Here is a 22,859-nt window from a genome sequence, read left to right as displayed (position 1 = left end):
ATAATATCTAATGATAGGTTTTCACTTAAAAAATTAATTATAATAACAAACTAAGGGTCCAGTACCCGTGGGCAAAAAATATTTACAGAAAATACAAAATACTAAATAAAGTAAACATAACATCGGATATAAGAACACAAGTAAATTACAATATAACAATTTTATCCTCACACAACACCAATAATCACCAATATATGTATATACCTACAACTAAACTGAACAGATGTTTATAAAATGAGTCACTTGTAACTGGACAGGGTTCATATCAACAACATGATAACTTGCAGTATGTTATTAATTATTATTTAATAATAGCTAAGGTATCTTTTTTAAATGTTCCTAAACTACACGAAAATATGTCAATATAATTAAAATTCTTATTGTATAGGGTACAAGCTCTGAAAATAAAAGCGTTTTGTCTGAGATTAGTAGAGCATTTTTGAAGATGAAAAAGTGACTTATCTCTAGTTCTAAAGCTCGGGACTCTATAATTAATCTCAGACAAAAGGGGCGAACAATCAATAAGGCCACTGATAATTTTATAGAGAAATATTATATCTGCGGAGTCTCTTCTAGTTTTTAATGGTATTAGTCCATAATATTCCATCGAGCTGTTAATCCCGTGGTTACCAATATTCATCTTAAAATTTAAATGATTGACAAATTTTTTTTGGATGGCTTCAATGCGCTTTACATAAATGTTATATTGAGGATTCCATATCTGAGAAGCAAATTCAAGATGACTACGAACATAAGAAAAATACAATATTTTAAGTGTTTGAATATTATTGAATTCTTTTCCAATACGGAATAAGAATCCTAACATTCTAAGGGCTTTTTTCACAATCATATCAACATGCGCCTCGAATGTAAGTTTACTGTCAAGCAGAACACCTAGGTCACGAATTTGTGTAACCTTTTTAAGTACTTGACTGGCTATGTAGTAGTTATGTTCAAATTTTATTTTGTTTCTAGTGAAGGTAATCACATAACATTTTGAGGTGTTCATGTTGAGATGATTGATAATGCAGTAGTCATCAAGTCTATATAGATCTTCTTGTAATTTATAACAGTCAATAATAGAATTAATAGGAAAGAATATTTTCATATCGTCAGCGAAGAGTAGAATATTTGCATAATTAAAGCATTTTATAATGTCGTTGATGAAAATTGTGAACAGCAACGGTCCCAGGTGAGATCCTTGGGGCACACCTGAAGGTATATTTACAATCTCAGATATGAAGCCATTAATAGTTACTCCTTGAGTGCGCCCATTAAGATAGGAGACCAGCCATCGGTACAAATCCCCGTGAATTCCCAGAGCTAGTAGTTTAGATAAAAGAAGACTGTGATCAATTTTATCAAATGCTTTGGAGAAGTCTGTATAGATTACGTCAACTTGGATTTGATCATCCATATATTTTGAAATATTTTCAGTGAAAATTGCAAGATTAGAGACAACAGATCTTTTTTTCATGAATCCATGTTGGTTAGCAATTATTACAGACTGGACACAGTCATACAGTTGTTCATGAACAATTTTTTCAAATATCTTACTGAATATCGGTAATTTAGATATTGGACGATAGTTACGGACTTCATTTTTCGCCCCAGACTTAAATACTGGTGTAATATGAGCACACTTCCAGCGATCCGGAAAGACACCTTCTTTCAATGAGGATTGAAAGAGCAGTAATAGGGGCTTCGAGATTACCTTGCTACACATTTTGATAAAGAATGCCGGAATTTTATCGCTACCTGCACCCAATGAGCAAGAGATAGTATCAATTATTTTTTCTATTTTTTCTTTGGAAACTGATACCGAAGATATGTTAACTTGATTGTCTACGTGATAATTGGTAGAATGAACATCGGAAACAGTTTTGTTATTAAAAGTTAAGACGAAGTGTTGTGAGAACAGGTTGCATATTGCGAAGGGATTCACGGCAGTTATGTCACCCAGTTTCATAATATGCGGTAAACCAGAGTTATTTCTCTTTCCTTTAATATAGGTCCAGAAATGTTTCGGGTCACGGGATATATTAAGTTCGGCGTTTATTATAAATTGTTTAAGACATTCCCTAGACATTTTCTTTTGCCTTGATCGAAGAACACAAAATTCACGGTAGTCCAAAGGATTTGACCACTTTTTCCACATTTTGAACACTTTATATTTTTCTTTAGTGAGTTTTATCAGGGCTGTATTAAACCAATAAGGATAAGAGTTGTTAATATGAACTTCCTTTGATGGGACGTTCAAACGAATAATTTCATTTAAAATAACATAAAAACGGTCAATGGCATTATTAGTTGATAGGTTTAAAAATTCTGCATCCCAATCAATATTATTGAGGATGTTATTGATCGTTTCAAAATTAGCATTCCTGAAGAGATATATTGTCCTTTTGTTGTCCACCATAGGGGTTTCCAGAGCTATATTGATGTCGAAAATAATGGTTTTATGATGTTTACATTCAGGTATGAGATAATCATCAGTATTAGACACATTAACAGGGAACGAACTAAAGACAAGGTCTAGGAATGTACGATTATTATTCGGGAAGGTGCAGTATTGCGAGAGATCAGTAAAAGAAAGGGTGTCTGATAGTTTGGAAATAATTTCAGATTGATAACCATTCATTATTTGCATACTGTTACCGTTACCAATAGACCAGTTAATTAGTGGTAAATTGAAATCACCTGATATGACGAAGTGATCGTCGTGGTAAAGTTCTCGAAGTGCACATAATTTATCCATGAATTCATTTATGCTTTGAGAGTGATTGACTCCTGGTGGTATATAAACACAACATAAATGAATATTTTTGAAATTCTCAATCGAAATAGTCACCCAGATGTCTTCAGCACTCGTATACCAGTCATTTTGTTCGTGAGCTTTGAGGTGCTTCTTCAACGCAATCATTACTCCACCTCCTCTTTTTTGCTCATTGCGATCGCGCCTATATACCAGGTAACGGTTGTCAAATAGCTCTTCACTAGCAATACTGTCTACAAGCCAAGTTTCAGTTATCATAATAATATCATAGTTGTTATTGGTAACATTAAAATAAAATCTATCAGTTTTAGAACGCAGTCCAGCCACATTTTGATAATATACATTCAACATTTTAGCACATTTAGTTGATAAAATATAAGACTGATAAAATAGCTGTAAGCATGTTCTAGTAAATTATAAATATTAGAGTGGTGTTGTAGTAACGCAAGCAGAGTAATTGTAGGATAATTTGGATTAAAGTTGGTAGTATTAAAAGAGTTAGTTGTTAATATTATACAAATAAAGAAAAACCAGTACAAATGATGATATTTTAAAGTAGGAAAAAAGATAAGGTAGATAGGAAAAATAAATTGATAATAGCTTATAGTCACACGAGACGATGCTAAATCTAAGAAGATTATCAGCAAAAAACCTGAGTTACGTCAGATTCCAATGTCACCTGAATAATACATTAGTATTTTACTAAAAGTTTATGAGGAAACCTATCAATAAATCATTCGTTAATGGCCTGCAGTCCATTTTTTAACCAGATTAAGAATAATTTGAAAAAGTTCTTAATAAATTAGCAATATATCTGTCAGCTTTTTTCCTGTATGGATAAATATAGTGTGTATATCATGCCTTGTCACTAGAGATGTGCTTTCTTTCAAATAAATCCATTTCAAATGGAAATGCAAAATGCAAAATGGGTATTTTCCATTTTACATTTTAAATGCTTTTCTTAAAACCATTTTACATTTTGCATTTTAAATGCTTTTCTCAATGCATTTTCTATTTTAAATCCTTTTTTGCAACATTCTTCCTACTATTTCCACTCATCTTTTTTTCATAAGCCCCAAATATCAGCCGGTCCTCAACCTCGCTATGAGAGATAATTTACATTTTTCAAGTTGCTCCCTGGTAAAAGCCCTGGCAATTGAGTGATACCATTACAAAAAATACTGATTCAAATACTGAACATATGGCCATGATGCTGTAATATTAAATGTTAGATAGCAGTTTCTATGTTTTTACGTTGGCAACATGAGTCACGCGCAAATTTTTTGTGTTTTCATAATCTGTAATCGTGGTGTTTTTGGATTTACCATCATGTAATATGTTTGTTCCACATTGATGTCCATTATTAAATGACAAAATTGTTTAAAAATTCTATAATTATTTTGATTGTTTGACCTGAGAAACCATTTTGCATTTTCAATGAATTTTGAAAATAGGTATTTTGCATTTGAAATGCTTTTCTAAAAACCATTTTTCATTTTGCATTTTCAAATGGAAAAGTTTTGGCCCATTTCCATTTTGCATTTCAAATGGTTTTGGGTACCCATTTTGCACATCTCTGCTTGTCACTATGTATGGATACTGAGAGAAATTAGTGTTATAAACATCAACAAACATATTCAACCATAAGTCTTAGGTAACATATGTAGCATATAATATCGTTTTAAACCGGATTACGAATAATTTGAAGAGATTCTTTATAAATTAGCCATAGTAATTTTTCTCCGTGTTCATAATGTGTGGTTCAATTTACACAACAATATTTGTTGTATCGTGGTCAGCAATCACTAGTAAAGAATAAGAATTAATGTTGTTTTCGAGAACTTGTGTAATTCCAATATAAAGTTCTTAATACAACTGGCAAGTTAGTTAATTATAGGAATTAAATTCTATACCGATGAATAGTTGATCACAAGTAAGTGCCAAGGAAATTTGTGTGCATAAATGAGGAATTTTTCAGGAAGACCTTTACAGTACCGTAATGCAAGAGTTTTAGATTATGTCCATAGATCGAAATAAAGCGAGAAGTTAGACCCAAAATATATGTGTCAAAATATGGTGACCAGATAACTCAACAAAATGACAATTCAACAAACCTTTAATAAGTGATATAAGGTCATGAAAAGTAATGAAACAAAAACTCGGTTAAATGGGTAACGTAGTTTAAGTATATATGTTAGCTTTTTACTGCTTTAGATAGGCCTTAAAGTCACTATTTTTAATTCAGAAGTTATGAAGTTGAAGGGAAGGACATGAGGAAGAATATGGTGTTGAGTTATCATAGAACCGTCATATAAAGTGAAAGCGGCAAAAGTGGTTACTAAGATTCCTGTGTAATAATATTGTGTATATAGGTAGCTACTAACAGTGTAAAAAAATAATGAATTACATCTTTCAATGTATTTTTGTCCTTAAGGCGATGCACTACGTCATGTAATATTTTAAATTGAGCCGATATCAATAACAACCCTTACGTAGATGGTGATAAGGTTTAAATTCTCTTAACTCTTAATCGTTTTAACACCATCCGCCTGTTTTGATTTATGCAAGAAAAAAACATGGCCAAAAAGTGCCTTTTATTTTATTTTGTTGATGTTCAGGCAAAAATATTTAATTTTTTTCCGATCATTTTATAGATGACTTAATTTGCCACATTATACAATAAAATCGTAACCGAAAATGGGTTCGTAAGTAGGAGATTTTGAACATTAAAGCAGTTTTCATAAGCCTAAACATTATTTTTTTCTGGGCTTATAAAAAGACTTGTATAAAAAATACTCGATTATTTCAAAGGCCAAGATGTATTCTACTCGCAGTATTTAATTAAAGCATCTGAAACATTTCTAGGCGACCAAATTTTAAAACCAAAAACATATGATTTGCATTACTACGTATGGCATCGCCTTAAAAATTATTAAATACACTCTCAAACCCTTGAAAAAACACGAAATTCGAGTTTTCTTTTCACGTTTATGTAACTTTAAGAGATTTAAACATAAGAAAAACACATTTCAAATACTGTATTAAATTAATTTACTGGTAATTTACGCGAGTCTGAATTCTTAAATATATGTTCGAACTTTGAAATTGACTAGTAAAATATTTTTTTAATAAAATATAATATTTATTATAGGCAGTTCACCGCTTGTCTGAATTCTTGACACAATCAGTTCCAATGTTGGAAATGATACCTAAAATTCAGACAAAAGATAATGTAGGCACAGAAATTATAACGTTTCAAATATATTTCATTTCTTTTGTTTAAATCGATTTTGTAAATTTTCATGTTTATAAACGGTGTTCTTTCGAAATTTAAATATTGTAATCCTTTCTAAAATTGTCAATGTTTAATTGAAAAATAATTTAAATACATTTTATTCAATGCCATAGCTTCAAAAATCCTACAAGATTGCGCGCTTACTTAATGTATAGGTTGCTGTAACTTCCTATCGATCCTAATGCGCTCTATGCACATCATTTTACTAAGCAATATAAGGAGCAGAGATGGGATAATGGTACCTCAGTAACTGGAGGCGATGGGGTGGAGGTGTGTTGGATGAAGGAGGGAAGAAAGATGTCTTTTGCAAGTGGGATGGGGGGAGGGTGGGTGAAGCAAAAAGATGTTCCATAAGGCAGGGGGAACAAAACTTGTAATTAATCTTCCGAACCAAGATCCCGTTTAGACACAAAGTTTTTTTATGAGGGAGTTTCTTCATTAAAAACATTGGCACAATGAGATCTTCTTGGGCGTGGGTAACACAAGAAAGGGAAACATTGGCACAATTTCTTGGGCGTGGGTAATACAAGCAAGAGAAACATTGGCATAGTGACATCTTTTTGGCTTAGGTAACACGAGCAAGGGAAACATTGGCGCAATGAGATCTTCTTTGGCTTGGGTATCACAAGCAAGGGAAACATTGGCACAATGAGATCTGCGTGGCATTTTCTAAAATTTATTTTAAATCATTCTAAGATTTCTCTAGTCCCATTTTCGTAGATGGTCATTTTAAAATAAGCCAAAATTTTTATCAGTTTTTATCATTTTTATACTCTCCATTCCGTTTTTTTAAGTCAGGATTTTTATGAAAATCAGCAGAAATTATGGGACTAACTACCATAATATATATATTTTTTTTATTTATTTTTTATTGTTTAACTTATAACATTGTTACATTGTACATAAAATTAGGTAATAATAAGTAATAGTGTAAAACATATGTTGTTGAAATTCTACTCCAATGAAGTTATGATAGTTACTAGTTAGATAGCTACTCTAATATGTTTTGTTATTTTATTACATTAGCTTCACACAGGAGGCCACGAGAAAAAAAATCCATCACCTGTAAGGATTCTGTGTGGAGGGTCTCTTTAGGGAAAGGAAGTAGAGGAAGTAAATAATATAAAGGAAGTAGAAAAATAAATGAGGGGTGGACAGGAAAACGATTGTCAATGTGTCTAGGAGTGACGGACGTATGATTCCCCTCCCACTGCGGTGCTAGGCGATGGGTCGAGAGAGTCCGGCTGGAGAGGTCAAAAGGTCTCCCTCAAGCAGACTCTCTAGTTCCAGCCTCCCACGCAGTTTGTGGCCAGTTGCATCCGCCGCCAACACCTGAACAAACCTCACTCCGCGAACCCAAGCACCCCTGCTAAGTCACCAAACGTTAATTAATTAACGTATTAACAAATTCTTTATGAGAAATGTTAAATTTTTTATTTAATACTATTTAATATATTATGAGAGCTTTTAAGACACTCAAAATTAATCTTACACGCCTTAAATTAAATACAAAATCAGACTTTGTTTAATTGAATGTAGAAATGGGATATGGTAAAAATGCATTTCCTTTTGATCTAACTTCCTGTACAAAATATAAATGCAAGTTCATTGGTAAAATGCATTGTAGTTCTGTATGAAGGCGAAGCTTAATACCAAATCACTATTTTGATTAATCTTTATAACGAATTGGTGTACATTATGAATACCGAAAAATATGCTTTAAATTTAAGATAAATTGAAGGTTTTTCTATCGTTTCGCTTGAGTAGAATACAAATAAATAAAAAAAATACTCAATAAAAATATAAACGTAAACTACTAAAAAAAAATATTTTCAATAGAAATGTATGAACGCATAAAGGAAACAACTTAAAAAATACAGTATTATAGCTAAGATTATCTGTGACAGTTTCACTTCATTAACTTTTTTGCTTTCTTATAAAATTATTTACAAAATAAATAAAAACCAGTTTTGTGATTGAAATCGAACGTTTCTAGACTCCGCTTGTCAAGCGATATTAATGCCTTTTACGTACAATATAAGATATACCAAGAATATACACATTTTGGGCTTGTAATGCAATCTGTTAGCCATAAGTTGATAATAGTTTGTCTGGTATATAGTTAGTAATAATAAGATAAATCTTTATAGAAATTTATTCTATATCTCCCTTGAGGTGATTTGTCACAGCGGCGGTAGGCAAATCATCCAAATATTATTAATATAACAAATATTGCATAATATCCTCCACTTCAAAGTGTAAACACGGTATGAACACACGTTTGACTAAATTAGGTGCGAAACATTATTTCATTTCCTGTGTTTTGTTGGATTTCTTTGAATGTTTAGTTTGGTTTGACTGATTTATGATTTGTGGAAATGGGTAGAGATTCCGTTGTTAAATTTGTCATTAGTTAAACCAGTGATCACAGCATACAAGTTGCGTCAATAAAATAAACACTTTTTTTTGGTAAAAAATTCCTATCTGTTGCTACATTTTACAACTTTACAACTTTATAACATAAGTTACAACTTTATAACTTACAACATGCCGAAATACAAAATAGTTTTCTCGCACTAAACATGACTTATAGACTGGCTAGCTATGGCACCATCAAAGTTTTCTTTTCTTTGCAATTCGTAATTGAATGTAATTCCGTTAATGGAGGACTGAACGCCGTTGGCGCTAATAAAAAATTGTCCAAAGAAGCGAAATTAGCAGTCCACAACGGAGTGCTGGTACCTACCTTGATGTATGGAAGTGAGGCATGGAACTGGCAAAGAAAGGATGAAAGTAGATTAAATGCTGTTGAAATGAGATCCCTGAGGCGTATCTGTGGTAAAACCATGTTTGATCGTGTGAGGAATGTGGAGATCCGCAAAGAGTGCAAGGCTGATGTAAGCTTAATGAGTAAGATTAAGAAAGGGACGCTTAGATGGTTTGGTCATGTAGAGCGAATGAGCGAAGATAGGAGTGTAAGGAGGATATATGATGCAAATTGTGAATGGTAGCAGAAGTCGGGGACGCCCGAGGAAGACATGGCACGATCAAGTGAATCAGATACTCGAGTCGGGCCATGTCAAGAGTCAGAATAATAGAAGAGTATGTATGAAACGATGTGTGAATGTGAATGAGGCAAGAAGTGTGTGCCAAGACCGAGTTGTTTGGCGGTCCATCCTCTCTGCCTACCCCTGCGGGGAAACGGCGTGATGGTTAGTTAGTTAGTTAGTTAAAATGGATTTGTATGTGTAAAAGCCATAACAGCTGTTAACTGGAATAAAAAAAAATAATTACTAGTAGGCCCGGGTAGACGTTGTCCTGCCACAGGACGCCTTCTATGTAGACCGCCTTTTATCTGTTCTCGCCGTTGTCAGATATTTTATATATTTGACATACATAGAATAAAGGCGCAAGTCACATCCATCGCAGATATTGTTTTGACGTTTCATTTGATGTCGATCATATCAGCAGATTGTGATTATTGTTCAGTACCATAGAAATTAAGTAAAACTGTCTTGAAGTATTGTCTTTTACAGTGTGACAGATGGCCGTACGAATACGATCCATAGAAAACACTTTTGATATACAGTTTTCATTAAAATTTTTATGCATTTCACATTCCAGTGTAATAAATAAATAAAAATCTTAATTAATAGTGGATAAAAATTAAATGTTATAAATGATGTAAATAAAGATTGATTCTCAAGACTATTTTTTTTAAATGTTTTGATCTCGACAACAACGCTACCTATCGGGTTGTTATGCACCAATTTTAATTAAACAACACTTTGAAGATTTTAATATGAAGAGTAGTTTATAAAGTTTTTAATGTTTTGACGGAGACTTAATGTCAATACCGGAGATACGTTAAGCACAGTTAGAATTGAGTCTTGAACTGATACACGGAGTAATCTGAAGTGAATACTTTGGTGCTGGTTTATATATGCCAAAAAATAATTAAGAAAGCTAATTTAGCAAGGTGAAGTTAAGGTAATTAGTAAGTTGTTGAAATTGGTGAAACTAGATATTTGTGCTTGAGGCATCTGTTGATGACAATAAGACATCCGTATACAATAATTAAGCATGAATCAATAAGTGCAGTAATGGAGAAATGGAGGGTCACAATGTAATTAGTGAAGGTGGGTTTAGGACATAACAGGGTCTAAAACAATCCTATGTTTCAAACTGGAACCAACCATACACGTAATCGGTTGGGTGGTTTCGGAGATTAACGTGTACGAACACAGTGATACGTGATTTTTTTATATATTAAGATAAATATATCTCGTATATACATATAGGTATTGTATCTTGACCTCTGGACCGAACAGACACGCGAAAGCGTTCAGTTTGAGACAAAATTCAAGACATAAGGCCTCTGAAGATGGACAGTGAGATCTGTACGAAACGTCAGGTATTAAAAAGTCCTTTTAAGGACTACGTTACGCGAGTAAACCGAGAACATTATTCTACCTATACATTTAGGTATTTATATACATATATATATGTCAAACCGAAGTAACGCATATAATTTTCCTGTATTAATTTTCCTTTTCCCTCCATCTTCTTGTTCGATTGCAATAAAACTCCTCTAAACAACACTAGCATAAAGCAGGTAAGTTTTTAGATTCTCACGGCCAAAAGCATTTTTGTTGTTTGTTTTTGGGGTGTTATGCCGTGTTGCGCTAACTCTTTCTTTAGCCGACGTTTCGGACAGCGTTGCAGTGTCCATCATTAAGGCATAAAGCATAAAGCACTTCTTTCCTTAACCTTATTTATTTACATATTTATATATACGCCTAAAAAGGCTTTTACATAAAAGTGATACATGATGCAGTGTACATAGGAGAATATCTGTATTATACAGGAGATACTGACAGTAAATAGATGTAATAAACAATTAGAAAATGTTAATTAAGTGTTAATCTCAAGTGACCTACCAGGTAAGTATTGTACTGTATATTTTCTCCATAAATAGTTAAGTTATAACATAGATCACTGTAGAAATGTATTTTAAGTTAGTATAGCCCCTTGAGGTGTTTTTGCACAAAAACGGCGCTATACAAGTCATCCAAGTATTATTATTTTATTATTAATCCATTGTAAAGTAGGCACACAATAATAATTTAAATAAAATTTGTGAATTTCATTTTTATTTAATCCAAATTCATTTTTAGAAAACGAATTTTATAAAATATATTATGATAAAACTATACTAACAGACCGAACGATTAGTCATAATAGACCCGATATAGTTTTACATGACAAAATTAAAAAAATAACTTATATCATTGATGTCGCTATTCCAAATTTCTGTAACATTCAAAAATCTGTTAATGAAAAAATTAGAAAATACACAGATTTAGGAAACGAAATAAAAAGAATTTGGCATTCTCAGACTATAAAAATATTACCATTCGTTATTTCGGCTACTGGCATTATACCTAGCTCTCTCATTAAAAATTTAGGCGTATTAGATCTATCAAAAAATTATATATAAAGATGCAAAAGTCGGTTATTTTGAATACATGTAGGATAACGAAAGATTTTTTAAATATTTATGTTGAGGGATCAGTAGGATTTATAGGCCCTGTTAGAAGTACTACCGAGCCGAACCCTCTGATATGAAAATATCTGGAGTCGGTGAATTTTTTTTTCCCATTTGATCTCTGGTGAGTTGACGTGTTGTTGTTCTTGTATTGTTTTGTATTTTAAAATAGAAAATAAAACATTTTTTAACTTATTTCCACTTTTTTATTTTACCACTACCGGTTTCATCCTATTATGGACATCTTCAGGCTGGCAATTGAAATTCTTTTGTTACAGAATTTATACAAAATTAGGTACACAATGTCAAGGTAGGTACATATTATTGGGTTATTAAATTACAATGGTTCTTTAAGGTTAATATGTCATAAATAAGAAATAATAATATAACAATGGTCACTATAGCAGAATAATCGATAATTTAGTAAATAAAATAATGAATTTTCCTGCATACCACGCAGGACAATCCGGAAGAGAAGAATCAAACCGTACAAAAGAACACCTCCTTAGTTTAGCAAATCATAAAGTTGTATTTATTTTACTTATATAATACACTTGCATAGTGTTGATTGACTAGCTGATCATTTGTTTAAAAGTGAGTGGAAGGGTTTAGTTTTTCCTATGGGGAAGATTTAACCCGGACAACAAAATCGGAAGCATAAAAAAATGTAACTTCCTATATGTAATATATTCGTTATCTTTCTTCGTAGAAACAGTTTATTTCTTACAAAGAAAAAAATGAAGTTATATTGTATATCATTTGACAAAAATCTAATTAACAATACTCAAGAGGAACAGCAGCGCTGCCCTTTTCATACAAAACTTTAATTTGGATTTGAGACCAAAATACCCAACCGTACTAAATAATAATAAACATCAAAAAATTATACAAAATAGGAGTAAAAACATGAACGAACGTAATTTATTTCTTCTTTAAATATTGCCCACACTGGAAAAAACAAATCAGTTTTGTAAAATAGTATTAATAAGACCTCAAACAACATCTTCGGAGACCTCAATTAATTAATCAATTACTCAAACACCGCAATCCGCGTCATAATGATAGCGCTCCGTTCATTTCTCTTCATTGTGGATTTTATTTCTTATGAGATTATACCAGATGAGAAACAGTCGATCTCCCCGTAGCACCATTTATATCACTTAACCGTACACCGTCTCTAGTCACACAAGAGGAAAAGAACGGAAATCACTGAACAATCTCAAGAATTATTGTGATTCTACACCTATTTCTAAGAAAATTTCACATTTTCACGACTAAAAGTTATTGTGTTTTATATTTGGGGTATTACGCCCAGTGGCGGCCAGCTAATATGTGCTCCCGAGCGCCGAACAACCAACAAGATTTCCGACATGACTAATCACAATACGAAACTCGGTTCGGTTATAATATCTCATTCAAAAGGTACCTACTTATTAAGCGCGCTTAACTTGCAGACCGACTTTGACTTGTGCCTATGTTCGTAGCAGTTCGTTTTCGATTGCGATCCAAAATTTAACTGCTTTGTCGCATATTCTGTGGAACAGTCGAAAGCGTGGGTACATACCAGTTCATACTATTCTTTGCAAATAATACCATATCATGGACGGCGTTCGGGGTTTTACCACCACATCAGAAGGAACGGTTTATTCAGTAGAAAGTTAAACTAAAACGCGTATGTTTAATGTTATTGTCGATATCGTGGTTTCAATTTACCATCTGCTATTTTCAGCGAATGTTTCGCTTCTTGGATACAAGCATTTAAGATAAAACATGTCATTAAGAGATGAGTTATGGTCAGATTACTTATTATCAGTTTAGTCAGTACTCGCCGTTGCCGGGCACGGTCTGTTGAATTAAAAAATGTTCTTACTCTGCGAAAGTTTTTAAGTTTAATTGCAGGTTATATCGATCTTGTATATCAATTATTAATAGGGTTATCAATTGCAGGTTATACTAATTTATGATTACTTTTGTGTTTGTTCAAAGTATAAATTAAGAATGAGTTTGAATGTGGAATACATTAAGAACAATAGGCCGAGTTTTGAAAACAAAGTGATAATAAAAAATGCCTGTCCACCTAAAATCTGAACTGATAATAAAACAAGAGTGAAAATCTGGATCGAAGAAGTTTACTCGATCATTTAACAAAACAATGTATAACAAAGCTTCGGAGCTCTGTGCATGTGATCAATTGAATAGTTTATTTTGTTTTACGTGTTTAATTTACGATGTTGATTCAGTTTGGACAATCAGCGGTGTTACTGATGTAACTCACCTTTCTTAAAAAATCAAAAAACATAATTCTTGTCATTTACATTTACAAAAAGTTTTGAGCTTAAAGGTTTTAGGAAAAGTTGACATCAGAATGCAATTGGATTCTGGCTACCGTGCCTAAGTTAAACACCATAATGAGCTATTTAATAAAAATCGATACAGGTCAAATTTCCCAGAACATGATTTCAATGTTACGTTTAAAACGTATGACTTCCTAAATAAAGTTCAGTAAAAGTGAACTCTGTAGAATTTACGCCCGCGACGATTTTTCAAAAGCTAACGGCCCTTTATCAATTTTACAAATTTTTTATAGTACTTGTTTATTAGAAGACTTTCCCGAGACTGTGAAATTACTAAAACTTTTGTGCACCATTCATGACCTTTGGAATGACCTCAGTTGAAAGCTAAAGATGTTTCTCAACGTTGAAAACAATAAAATCTTTTTTAAACACGTTGAGCCAGGACAGACTGATCGCACTATCAGTGTTAAACATTGATAGAGGTCTTCGCTAAACAAAAGGAGCAGAGAATAGAACTTCTTTATAAATAGGTATGTACCTTTATTTAATTTATTTTATGACTTAATGTTGTAATCCGGTGAACCCCCATATATTTTGACCACCGGCCGCCACTGATTACGCCATGTTGCTCTTCCTCCTTCTTTAGTCAACACAGTCAATCGAAACCGGCCATTACTTTGGATTTGTTCCTGAAATCCCGGGAAAACCCAAAACGCATCGAGCAAGCTTAATTATGCAGGCAATTGAAATCATTGAAAACCCCTTTAATATTAATAGAGGCAACTTGGCTAAATTTAATAATTCTTGGTATCCGGTATTTGACGGCTTCACCAAAACTAAATGTCTTTAACCACATTCTTTTAACTAATTGTACTGAAATACATGGTTTATCGCATCTTAATCTATATCTCAAGACATAATTTCAATATCATCAGCAGTAACGTAAAGTTGACCTTACTTCAGGCAACCGGGCGTGCCCACAACACACTTCTGTCGGTTTATCCTTTCAGTGCAAAAAATACACAACGCCACTTCGATCCAGTTCATTGTTCATTTCGGTTAATTTTGTCTCATCCTTTGTATAAATGGCGATAAATGCAAATGACGACCTCCGTGGTTGAGTAGATACGATCGTCGGCTTCGAATGCGGTTTGCGTAGGTTCTAATTCGGCGTCCTTTAGAAAATTTCATTTTTTGAAGTTGTGTTATTACAAAATATGTTTATCAATTAACGACAAAATTTTATTTGTTCGACTTATGTTGTTACAAAATGTATTCAATTGAAATTCCTACTCATAGTAACAGTCATCAATCTTTAAAAAGACCCTCTATTACCGCCAGTATGTGGTAAAATATACAACATAAGGATAAAACGAAATTTTGTTCGTGATTTTCTGATAATAAACCGATACTTTTGAGAACAATTAACTTTATTGACGTAGTTCTTTTGCAAATCCAACGCATCATGATCAGATGATTTCCACTCATTACTTGAAATAACTAAATTCAGTAAATAATACCAGAAAACTCTTGAGATATTCCTAACTATAGGAGGAATAGATATATATATCCAAGATTTATTTCTTCATCAATCAACTCTTCGCCAATCTCTTAATGAATTCCATCATTTTAAAGGCTACTGGCTTCTTCCTGAGATTTTAGAAATTTCTAATTCAAAAAAATTATGTTGTTGTTTTTGTTACGCATCTTCTACAGTTGTTCCCAGGCACAGCCCACACCTTCCCTCCCTTCCGGGGAAGGACTACATCCATCACGTGGCTCTCCGCTCTCCAGGGACTCGCGCTAATGCCCGCAGATAGCCGCAAGCAGCCGCTGAATAGGCAAAAAGTGATGTGCTCTGATCCATTAGGAATACCAATAAAATTGTACCAAACGAGAGCTGGAGCAACGAAAACATCTGTTATACTTTCGATTTGGGGATCCAGTTAATATTTTAAATGTTCGAGAGATATTATGGTTTAAAAATGTTTGCGAAAATCAAGATTTAGTCTAAATGAAGGTATGTCCATTCCAAAAATTACTAATAAATGCGGCCGATGAACATTATCGTATAAAAAGCCAACGTATAGAACTCAAAAAATATTAGAAAAAATCATTAATAGATAAAAAAAAATTATTCATATTTACACAATCATATGCATGTGGTTGTGTAAATATGCCTATGAGTGTGTTTAAGTATGTCTTTTGCCTTTGAGTGTGTTAAGTCTGACCGTATCATATCGGTCTAATTTGTATATTAATTGCAATGATATTAGTAGCACACAAGCTGCTAAACGGGTAAATTTGCAATCCAGATGTTCTGAAAAAATTGTCACTTCATGTCCCCGGTAACTTCACCAAAGCGAGGCAACACAGGCTGTTTATTTTTCCTAGAGGCAGGACCAACCTCCCAATAATCATGCCTCTGGGGAGAATGACCTCACTTTTAAACATTTCTTCCGAAATTGACATTTTTCAATAGAATCTCAATCATTTCAAGAGCGAAATAATGGTATTCTTTAGCTCCTGTCATTATTGATATACCTATTATATTATATAATTAATGTTATTATAATTAAGCTTTTAACTACAAATAGTGAAATTTAATTGGTTATATACCTATATAAACTGTTTTTCTCAATAAAAATAAAAATAAAATAAAATAAATATTATGTGCTTTTTGTATATTTTGTGCCTTTGTTTTGACTACAATATTAAATGTTATTTTTCTGTATATATTTTTTTCTACGGTTCCATGATAACTCAACACAGTGACAATTCAACACACTTTTAAAAAGTGATATAAAGCCATAAGAAAAGATGAAATTTTTTTTTTTTTAACCTAACCTAACCTAACCTAACCTAACCTACTTAACCCAGTTAATAAAGTTTTTGTTTCATCACTTTCCATGACTTTATATAACTTTAAAGATGGATGAATTATCATTGTGATAATTTATCCGGTGACCATTTTCTACATTGTGGCTTCTAGTTATATGTGTGCTTTAGTGCTTTATTCAATATTGTCAAATTTACCTGTAGACAACTGGTTTGGCAGGTTAGCGGGTGTTTATAATGAAGAATATTTTTTTTAAACTTACCCAAGAAGAATATGCACAAATTGCAAAAATTATTTAAAGTTATTTTGTAATATTAGTGTAAGTGGTGCTTACTTAATCAGATACTTATTAACTGTAATTTTTTTATATTTATTTTTTTCATCCTTGTCCTTTCTTAAATAATAAGATTTGGTTTAAGTTATATTTGCTATAAACGGAGTGTCAACTGTGTATCCAACGAGTGTACCCAACTGGCCTCTCATGTACCATGTCTTTTTCTTTCTCCTTGTAAATTTTTGTGTTTAATCATGTAGTGATTACTTTATGTTGCGTCACTCAAATGTAAAAAATGCTAACTTGATACAGGATATTAGTCTTCGTGAGGTTGATTATTATGTGAAAATTATGCTTTACGTTGTGTATAAATAAATAAATTTAATGCAGGTACCACCTACTTAGTACACAATAATCCCATGTTATTTTGATATACATCCTCCACACAGCATCCCCAAAGATGACATAGGCCGTGAGGGAAATTATTTCTTCAGGGCCTCCTGTGTGGAGTGAATATAAAAAAAATATATTTTTATATAATTTATAAATTTAAAAAAAAAACATTAAATTTTACTATTCTAAAGCAAAAACAATTGGGTCTGATATAATTTAGTTTAAAACTCAAGTAAAACGACGTAAATTCAATATTTTCATTAATAGTTAACAGAAATAACTATCTGTTGTCTGAAGTTGTTAAATACTACTTATGGGTAGTAGTTAAAAATGAATGTTACTCTATGTAATAAGTATTACATCGCGGAAAACAATATATATATATATATTTTTTTATATTAACTCCACACAGGAGGCCCTGAAGAAAATAATTTCCCTCAGGGCCTATGTCATCTTTGGGGATGCTGTGTGGAGGGTCTTTTTGTGGAGAGGAAGGAGTGAACATGGGTCTTGAAGAGTCGCATGTTGTAGGAGGGAGGAAACACAGAGGCCGGCAGTTCGTTCCACAGCCGAGCTGTTGAACTTAAGAACGAATCGTAGAAGCGACCCGTTCTCATGTGACAAATGTCAACCGTGTACAAATGTTGGGCACGCGTATATAAATAGTATATTACTTTTAATTCCCGTGATGTAAAGCTCCACATTTTTTTAAAAATTTTCCTACTAAAAATCATGATGATGTTTTTCTTCTAATTAATAAACGCTTCAAAATGTTTAATTGAACATTGGTATGATTTATGAGTTTAAATAAATAAATAAAATTATTTAAACTATACCTACGTAGGTATCCATTACATTGTGTACCCTAACAACAAAAGGCAGTACCAGCAGGATAATGAAACGTGGGCTTTCTGAACAGACTGAGTTAAATATTACACTAAACGCTTTCAGAGGCAAATAATTGCAAATATATAATTTGTTCCTCGGCAAACAATGAAAACACAATGGAGATGAATGTAGAATGATTACCACAATCTGTAATTACCACCTCGGCGCTAATCCGCTCCATCATCCGTACACCACTGATCTGCGAAATATGGTGTGGGAGGAACGGTAGGGCGGATGCGGGGGGGGCGGTCAGTGGTTTACTTGTGTCGAAGATAGAACCCAGATAGACAAAGACCTCCTCTTGCAGGACATCATTAATAATGATTTATTTTCGGACATCCATTACGATGGAAGCGGTCAGTCTTCGACCGAGGACCTAACACCCCACACGGAGTTATCCACTACCCATTCGAACGCGCGTGGATGATATAGCTATCTCAACATCACACTTTATGTCTGAGAGAGGAGACGCATTTCTCGATGAGCTTGAAACGGTAGTTTGCGAATTCGTTCACACCGTGGAAACCACACACAGGACGAAATACACGTAAATCCTTTCCAAGATTTGAATTGATTCGCACACAGTGGGTTGAGTGGGAAGAAAGTGTCCGATCACTTCGGACTTTCCCCCTTTTGGGGGATTGGAATTAAGCTCTGTGGGGCCTCATTAATATCAATACACCGTGAGTAGACTGTTGTATATCACGGGGGAGGGGCGAAGGGATGCGGGGAACTTCCTTCCAGCGGGCCCGGGGGAAAACACCGGGAAACAGAATGTTTCGATCCAAGGCCTGTGTAACTCCTAACACCCTATTCACAGCCAGCTGACCCCACGCCGGGAGCCGAGTCGAAAAGTTCATCAATGTTTCGCCCCCCCCGCAAAGATCCATTAGCGATGATCGATACTTCTCTACACGTTGGACCAAGGAACTAGTAACATGTGTTCACAAGTTTCCGCAATATTGGAAAGGAACTTTTTTGTGTTGTTATTTTTATGACACCACTTTTTCATATAATCTTCCTTGGCAGCTACTAAATTATAGCTACAGCTTTACTGTTCAACCAAAAAAACTTTGTCAATTTTGTTGTGGAACAGGTTAATACGTTCAAAACAAATTTAGAACTTGTCTACAATAATAATAATAATATTTATGAATTACTATTTTAAAATAAACTCTCTTGGCTGCATACTGATATATTATTCTTATTTCGCAATCTTCGTCCGAAAAAAACGTTAAAATATACAAAAAAATAAAAATTGAACATTGAATTCATTGCAAGACTAGTGACGTTAAAAATATCTTTATACAATTCAAACAATACATACATGAACCTCTCATTCCCTGATTTAGTAATATCTGCTCCCCGGGGAGCAGGAACTTGAGGAGCGTGTAGAAAAATTTCGAACATTTTCTTACTTTTAAGTTAAAAAAACGATGTTAAGGGAATTGGTGTAAGTGACAGATTCTATTACCAAGGCGTTATAACATTGGGAAGCAATTAAACGCGGGTGTTAACGTTATTTTTTGTAGTAACATTTATTTTCGGGACTATTATGCGTGTTTTAGTCAACCAATTTCCTGGTTTGTTTAGGTGATAAAATTTAATGTCATGAATTTCACACTGAAACGGGAAAGTGGCTAGTGATTATATTACGTAGCATACAATATAGGTACATAGAAAATATTACGGACCAAAAAAACCAAAAAAAAATATAAAAATTAAATATTTTTTAAAGACTAAATTATATTTTCACCGATAACTTTCTTTAGTTTAAAGATTTTACTTTATGACGCAAAAACGTCGCTATACAAATCATCCAAATATTGTTATTATTATTAGGAACTAATTTGATAATGTACAAAATTGTACTCTGCAAAATTTGTAGATCGTGTAATAATGTAAAAAAAGTGATTCTACCTAATAAAAAGTGATTCCACTTAATAAAAAGTGATTTTACCTAATAAAAAGTAATTTTACTTAATAAAAAGTTATTCTACCTAATAAAAAGTAATTCTATCCAATAAAAAGTGATTCTATCTAATAAAAAGTGATTCCACCTAATAAAAAGTGATTCTTCCTAATTAAAAATCCATTAATATAACATATGAGAAAACAATTTTTTTTAATGTTCATTCAATAATAAATTATGTTACATAATTTACAGAAAATATATAAATAATTTCGCTTGATTTTATACGTAGGATGTACCACCATAATAAAGCTAGGCTTGTGTAAATTTAGTTTGTATTTTCAGTGAATTTAAAAAAAAAAAAAAAAATTTACTCCGCATTTGTTTAGGTATTAATATCCCGACTATTTTCAATGGTAGGTAGGTACGAATGTTAAATAATTTTTGTTCTCAAATAAAAAAAAGTGTGTCTCGAAGGTGTCTTACAAAATTATATAACAAGAATGATTAAACAGTTTGATGATGGCCTAGAACGATACAGGTGTCACAATTATAAAAACGAAAAACTCTTGCATAGGTTAATAACAACATTAAGAAATAGATTTCTTTTAATTAAAAAAATTATGATACATGAATTAAATTTTAGAATTCACTTTAAAATTAATTAGAAAAAAAATTACACAACACTTTCAAAACATTCGTTTTCAATTAAGCATTATGTTTTAGTTTTTATAAAACTGTCAAACTTTTCAAAACAAATTCATGAGTCCTGATAGACTGCTGACTTTGGCCTATAAATATATATTTAAAGATATATATTACAGGCAGTTAGACTAGTGACAGTATCACAGTCACGACGAACAATGTATCCGCCGATTGTCGCCTTCGTCTATAGTCTATATTCACATTCACTATTCCTCCCCCTACACGCCAACAACATCACAGGGATAATATTTTTGTCGACTCATGCATAAAATTCGTATTAAGGCAGTCGGTGTGAAATTGATGTTTGGATTGGGTAGAATTATATTAATGGAATAACTATTGGAAGATGTGTTGCATTCACAATTTAAAAAACGTTATTTAAGATAAAACTATTTTGTTTTTGTGCAAACCTATAGATAACAGTTTCTCGAGCACGCGACAAACTGGTTTGAACTAGTTTGGAAAACCCGCTGTAGACTGGATACGTAGCGAAAATGTTTTTTTTTTACATTAGCCCCATACGGGAGGCACTGAGGAAACAAATCCCTCAGGGACTTTGTCATCTTTAGGGATGCTGCATGGATGGTCTCTTTAGGTAAAGGAAAGAGAGTCAAATCTAGGAAGGAAAAATGTATGAGGGGTGTGTAGGAATCTGGGGGTCAATCTGTTCAGGAGTGACGGACGTTTGAATCTAATAAAAAAAATAATAATCAAGTAATCAGATTTATCAGCTAATAGCTGTACACACAGCTCGAATACTCAACTATTTATTGAGAACCTCAAATATGTAATAAATTACAACAAATATCAAAATACCATAGTGACGACTTCAATTAAAACATAGCTCAAACTCAAACATCATCACCAAAGATTATATACGCCCTGAAGGAAAATATTTTTCTCAGGGCATCCTATGAAAAACTGCACCAACTGCCCTTATTTAGGCGTCCAGGCTTGTACAACATGTTGCCAAGGAACATAAAAAAATTGTAAATTCTCTAATAGATTCAGATATGTGCTGAAAACATGGCTCATAAGTAGGAATACTTTATACTAGTCATCAGTATATTATTATTAGTATTATATATACATATTAACATTACAATTGAACATGTACATGTAACATGATAAACTGCTTAGTTGTAGTTTGTAGTTTATATATACATATAAACATTGCAATTGAACTTGTACATGTAACATGATAAATTGCTTACATGTAGTTTAACGGGAAAAACGTTAAAGAAAAATAATATGTATACATAAAAAAAAGTTTTTTGCGTAAACTACGTCTTATATTTTGGACGAAATAAGTGACCAGCTGCCTTTGCTTACTGTTTCTACGTGAGTAGTTATTTTCCATTTTGCTTTGCTACTCGCAGTTATCCATCGCAGCGCTGCAACCTCAACAGTAAGATAATCTAAGGATAGAATTATAATGAATATGGAATAGTATTTCCTTAGTACACAATGCGGTGGTTTATTAATCACTTTCTGGATTAAATATGAAATAAATGGGTATTGAATTATCACTATAAAATAAATAAATTCACTCCTAGAGAGAATAATAAAATTGCGGCGGTTGTGGAATATATTCCTTCTTATCTCAATGAATATAAAAATATCATTAAATCGTATTCATTGTTTATCAATGCGGAGAACTTTATCTTTTATTTTCAAATTTGTATAGCAAACTCGCATCTAACCTCCGGAGAAATTTAAATATGAAGGAATCATATTTTATTTACTTTGGATTGGAAAAACAATTTTTTGATTATTTTTTCTAACTTGCTGTGTTTTTTTAATGTCAGTAATCTATTTCCTACCTTCGAGAGTGAGTACGTTGGAAGCAAATCTCTTTAAATATCTTATAAAATCTATATATCCAGATTGCACCATGCAAGTCTTCTAAATTTAAGAATCTAAGAATGGGTTGAT

The sequence above is a fragment of the Hesperophylax consimilis genome, chromosome 23 (assembly GCF_061612785.1).
Source record: "Hesperophylax consimilis isolate HC1 chromosome 23, BYU_Hcon_1.0, whole genome shotgun sequence".
Classification (NCBI taxonomy): Eukaryota; Metazoa; Arthropoda; class Insecta; order Trichoptera; family Limnephilidae; genus Hesperophylax; species Hesperophylax consimilis.
This window is presented reverse-complemented; position numbering follows the sequence as displayed.